Genomic DNA, 5,880 nt, shown 5'->3' with positions numbered 1-5,880 from the left:
TCCATAGCTGCTCTAAGCTCATTATAGTAGTAGGGCTATTGGATAAGGGCTGCCGCTCCAGTTCCAATCCTTGCCGCTACTCCTAGTCCTAACAAGACAGCTAAGGTCAGGGTTACAGGTTCCCTCTTGTAATGAGTACGGTGATCAAATTCATCTATGAATTAACTATCATCATGATAGAGGACCCTAGGCACCAGTTGGACCAAAATACAAAAGTCACTAGTACTGTTAAAAAGTGAAGTATGCAGGCAGGGGGTCAAGCCGGTGCCACAGGCCCACCAGGTGTCTGGGGGGGGGGGTACTAGATATTGATTTGGGCCGTCTGTCAGTGTGTTGATAGTTACGTTACAGAGGGGCTGGTGTCTTGTAGGCACTTTGCCTATGCATTGTCCAGTGCCTGATACCACTGAAAGGGTCAACTTTCGTTGGCTCCCCCAGGGGCAAGACGAATGATCAGAAATAATATTATAGCTCCGTATTTGAGCTATTCCCTCATAATAAGGGGGATTAGAAGCCAAGCACAGCCAGCAAGATTGGGTAGCAGTGGGGTTGTGCGGTTGAAAATGACAAATGCACTATCGAGCAGATTGAACAGGCGATCCTCGGTCCTCATAGGTGGGTGGGAGGATGGGATCAGAGGAGGGAATGGATTAAGGCTAGGAGAGGAACTTTCCCTTGGTGATGTGGTGAGACTAGGAAGTCTCGCAGGCTTGGGTAGGGGGTTATCAAGCACCGGATTGGGGTCGACTCTATCTTCATCCTGATAGCGAAAATGAACCCCGGGTCTCCCGCTTCAGTATAGACTCTCCACCCCCAGCGGTTACCTTTTACCCATTGGCGATCTTGTTTTCCCTGTGTTGTGAAACTAATATTCAGAGGGTTGCAATAGTTGCCTTTGCATGGCCCCTGAGGGCCACCCAAGGCCCCAGGAGCACATCCAGTCTTATAAGACGGGTACTTAGATGGGTCTCTCTCTCCTTTTTTCTGGCTCTTCTGGCTTACGACCCTTTTTTACTATAATCAGATCCCAGGATGAGGAAGGATGCCAGTAGGCTTCTCCTGTGGTCTCACATCCCCATTTACCACAAAAAAAGTAACCTGATGACCCTCCACATCGTCTCTTCATCTCTCTGATATGTACCTGCCCGGGGCAGACGTAGAAGTCTGCCTCCTGGAGGTTGGCTCAGAAAAACTGTCCTGAACATCCCAATGTGCTCCCTATACCATGAGGGACACATTGTTCCTCTGAGGGTGGTTTATCTAAATTGTCACAATTAGAAAGATCCCAAGCCAGGGAACCGCAGCTAACTTACAGATATCAGGTGCAAGATCAGGCCACCAAGTCCAAGGGGGGTGCACTGGGGTTTTTGACCACACGACATTGCCCTCTTCATTAAGCACTTCCCATGTCAGTTTTTGAGGGACATGAGGGTTATCCCCCAAGGTTAGAGCTACGGCGAAGGCACAGCTTAAGAGGATTGTCACTGGCTGCTACTGTCCAATTATCTTCGCGGTTGTCTTCATTTTGACTGGGTGTCTTTTTTATGTGAGAAGCGTGGATCCAGGCAGCAATTCTGTCTACCTTTACTGCCATAGGGGTCCTTTCCACCGAGGCTCAAGTGTGCCAGCGCGGCGGTGTCGTCTGACCAGGACTGAGTCTCCGACTTGGAACCCGTGGGGCACCGCGGTGGTCCCTGGAGTATAGGCTTTTTTGATCTGATTCCAGATCTGTGTTCTGACAACTTCTAAGGCCTTAAAGTGGGTAAACAGAGCAGAGGAGAAGGGTGAGTCAGTGCAGGGATCCAATATCCCGCCTGACTCAGTCAAAGGGGGCGGTCCCCCATGTAGGATTTCATAAGGGGTAAGGCCGAAATGTCCAGGTGTGTTTCGGACCCCAAGAAGTGCAAAGGGGAGGAGGGTCACTCAGTCTTTGCTGCCGGTCTCAATAGCCAATTTAGTAAGGGTCTCTTTTAGGGTTCTATTCATTCTTTCTACCTGTCCTGAGCTCTGGGGTCTGTAAGCACAATGTAATTCCCAATTAGTCCCCAGTTGGGTGGCCAACTCCTGACTTACCTGGGCAACAAAAGCGGGCCTGTTGTCTGAACCAATTACCAGGGCAGGATTTCTTCAAGGATCTTCTTGGTTACTACTTGAGCAGTTTCAGACTTGGTGGGAAAGGCTTCCACCCATCCTGAAAAAGTGTCTATAAAAACTAGAAGGTACTTATTACCATATTTTCCTGGCTTAATTTCGGTGAAGTCTACCTCCCAATAAACTCCCTGCTGATCTTCCCTCATCCTTTTCCCAGGTTCTTTGAATGGTCGGGCAGCACTGGTCAAGGTACAGGCATGACATGACTCTACTACTTCTTTTACTACTGTATTTAATCTTAGAACATAATATTTAGAACCTTTGATTAATTGCTTAAGTTTTTCATTTCCAAGATGAGTTAGCTAGTATATTCATCTCACATAGTCTTGGCCTTCTTTAGAGGGCAGAATAATTCGTTCATCTTTGGTTTTTGCCAATCCATCAGAACTGAGCATTCGAGCTTTTCCTGCACAGGTCATATCTTTGATTAAATCATAATCTTTATAGAGTTAGATGAAGCTGGGATCCATGGCTTGCGGGGGTTCTGGTGGGGTTCCAGTTTTCTCCGCCAGCACTACTGCTTCCTGGGCAGCTTGTTTTGCTGTTAGATCAGCCATTTGGTTCCCCTTTGTGACTGGGTCAGTCCCCTTCTGGTGTCCCAGGCAGTGGACCATGGCTAATTTTTTTGGAAGATGTATGGCTTCTAGGAGGGCCAGGATCTCCTCTTTATTTTTAATGTCTATTCCTGCTGAGGTGAGTAGGCCCCTCTGTCTGTAGCTGACCCCATGAACGTGGGCTGTGGCAAAAGCATAACGGCTGTCAGTGTAAATGTTGATAGCCTTACCTTCTGCCAGACGCAGAGCTTGAGTCTGTGCCAGGCGCTCAGCTCTTTGAGTGGAGGTTCCTTCTGGTAGACTGCTAGCTCAAATTACCTGCTTTCCATCCACCACCGCTGCTCCCGCCCTTCTTTTACCTTCTACCACAAAACTGCTGCCGTCCTTATACCAGTTATGCACACAAGGCCAAGGTTTGTCAGTCAGGTCTTTCCTGGTCCCGATTTCTTCAGCCAGGACGTCAGTGCATCGGTGCACCGGGGTAGAGTCATCTGCTTCAGGGAACAGGGTGGCCGGGTTGAGAATAGCAGGAGGAGCAAAGGTTATCCAATCATTTAACAGCAAGCTCTGGTAATGTGTTATCGGGGCGTTTGTCATCCAGTGGTCGGGGAGCTGCCACACAATACTTTCTAAAGCATGGGGAGCAATTATAGTCACGCGCTGACCCAGAGTGAGCTTATCCGTGTCTCTGACAAGTAGGGCTACTGCCGCAATGGCTTTCAAGCAAGAGGGCCACCCACTGGCGACGGGGTCTAACTTTTTAGATAGGTAGGCTACCGGCCGCTTCCAGGGCCCCAGGGTCTGAGTCAGAACTCCAGGGGCTACTCCAGCCCCGCTTATCAACATATAGAGTGAAAGGCTTAGTCAGATCTGGCAGGGCCAAAGCAGGAGCTGTGAGCAGGGCAGTCAAAGGCTCTTTGGTGCTCCTCTGTCTATGTGAATGGGACCTTTTCTTTAGTAAGTGGGTATAGAGGGGCCACCAGTGTGGCGAACCCTGGTATCCAGAGTCTACAAAAACCCACAGTTCCCAAAAACTCACATACTTGTCACGGAGTAGTAGGGGTCGGGATTTGCATCAGTCTTTTTTCGTGCTTCAGTGAGCCACCGCTTCCGTTCTTGGAGGGTGTATCCTAGGTAGGTCACCTCCAAGCGGCATAACTGGGCTTTCTTGGCGGACACCCGGTACCCCAACTCACCTAATTCCTTTAGGAGCTTTCTGGTCCCGTCGAGGCACAGTTCCTGGGTCAAGGCTGCGAGCAGTAAATCATCTATATACTGCAAGAGAGAAATCCGGGTGTTCCGGACCCTGAAGGGTACAAGGTCATGGTGGAGTGCTTCATCGAAAAGAGTTGGTGAATTCTTGAATCCCTGTGGCAACCTAGTCCAGGTCAGTTGACCCGTATGACCTCCTTCGGGATCTCGCCACTCAAAAGCGAACAGGGGTTGGCTACTCGGATGCAATCTGAGACAGAAAGAGGCATCTTTCAAATCCAGAACGGTGTACCAGGATCGTTCAGGTGGTAAGGAACTCAGCAAGTTGTAAGGGTTGGTCACAGTTGGGTGAATGTCCTGTACCCATTTATTGACTTCTCTTAAGTCCTGGACAGGCTGATAATCATTGGTGCCAGGCTTACGGGCAGGAGGGGAGTATTCCAAGGGGACCGGCAGGGAATCAGTATACCTTGTTGTAACAGTCTCTGGATATGTGGTCGAATGCCTTCTTTAGCCCCTTGAGTCATGGGGTACTGTCTGACTGAGACGGGGGTGGCAGCAGCTTTCAGCTCGACTACGACAGGTGGCACTTGTTTGGCCAGTCCCATTCCAGTCTGCTCTGCCCAAACCTCTGGAAAAGCTGTCAGCCATTCTTCAGGGGGCAAAATCCCAGTCTTGGGTTCATGGAGGCGATATTCTTTTTCTAGACTTAGAACTAAGCATGTTATAGGGGTCTCTCCCCAGATGACTTCTGGTCCCTCTGGGATGAACTGGACCTGAGCCTTTAGTTTAGTCAACAAGTCCCTCCCCACCAGAAGGGGCGCAGGGCACTCAGGAATCACAAGAAAAGAGTGGGTTACTTGCCTTTTTCCTATTTCTAAACTTCTTTTGGTTGTCCAGGGATAGAGTTACTTCCATTGGCTCCCATCACCAGAGTTCTTTTTGATCCTAATTGTCCTAATGGTTTAGTCAAAACTGAGTGTTCGGCTCCTGTATCCACTAAGAAATTAATGGGGTTCCACTCCACAGAAAGAGTTACCCTAGGCTTGGGGAGCCCCAACTCCCCTAATCTTCCTCGAGGGCCAGTATTTTGGGGCCCTTTTGTTTCTTTCAGGGGCACTCTCTGGCCCAGTGTCCTTTTTCTTTACAGTATGCACATTGGTCTTTCTCAAGTTGTAGCCTCCGAACTCCCAGGAGGTCTTGCCCTGTTGACCAGGTGTCCTGACTGTCCTTTCTCTGACCTTTCTCCACCTACTACTGCGGCCAAAATCTTAGTCAAATTCCTCTCTTGGCAGCGATCCCGCCGATTTTCCCTCTCTTCTGCCTCCTTTTTTTCTCGTTCTTGTTTTTCTTCCTCAGTCTCTCTCTTGTGATACACTTTCTCTGCCTCTTTTACTAAATCCTGCAAAGTATAATCCTGGAGCCCCTCTAGTCTCTGCAACTTTTTCTTGATATCAGAGGCCGACTGCCCTATAAAAGCCATGGCTACGGCCACCTGCTGTCCCTCAGAGGAGGGATGAAATGGGGTATATCTCCTATAAGCCTCCATCAGTCGTTCCAAGAAGACAGAGGGTGGCTCCACCAGACCGTGTAGGATTTCTCTTACCTTTGCCAAATTGGTGGGTCACCGTGCGGCCCCCTTGAGACCTGCCACTAGAGCCCGGCGGTAGACCGTGAGACGCCCCCTACCTTCCACAGAGTTGTAATCCCAGTCAGGGCGGGCCAAGGGGAAAGCAGCATCTATAAGATTAGGAAGATTGGTGGGGGTCCCATCGGGTCCTGGAACATTTTTTCTGGCCTCTAGGAGGATCCTCTCTCTTTCTTCAGTCATAAAGAGGACCTGCAAGAGTTGTTGGCAGTAGTCCCAAGTGGGCTGATGAGAATACATCAGGGACTCGAGGAGTCCCATCAAGCCCAAGGGGTTCTCTGAAAAAGAGGGGTGGTTAGTTTTCCAATTGTACAT

General features: G+C 49.6%; 1 pseudogene; it reads right to left on the bottom strand.

The window, feature by feature from the left end:
• Positions 1 to 2,108: 2,108 nt before the first annotated feature.
• On the bottom strand, positions 2,109 to 5,880 carry LOC127236275 (uncharacterized; annotated as a pseudogene).

The sequence above is a fragment of the Phodopus roborovskii genome, unplaced genomic scaffold (assembly GCF_943737965.1).
Source record: "Phodopus roborovskii unplaced genomic scaffold, PHOROB, whole genome shotgun sequence".
Taxonomy (NCBI): Eukaryota; Metazoa; Chordata; class Mammalia; order Rodentia; family Cricetidae; genus Phodopus; species Phodopus roborovskii.
This window is presented reverse-complemented; position numbering and strand designations above follow the sequence as displayed.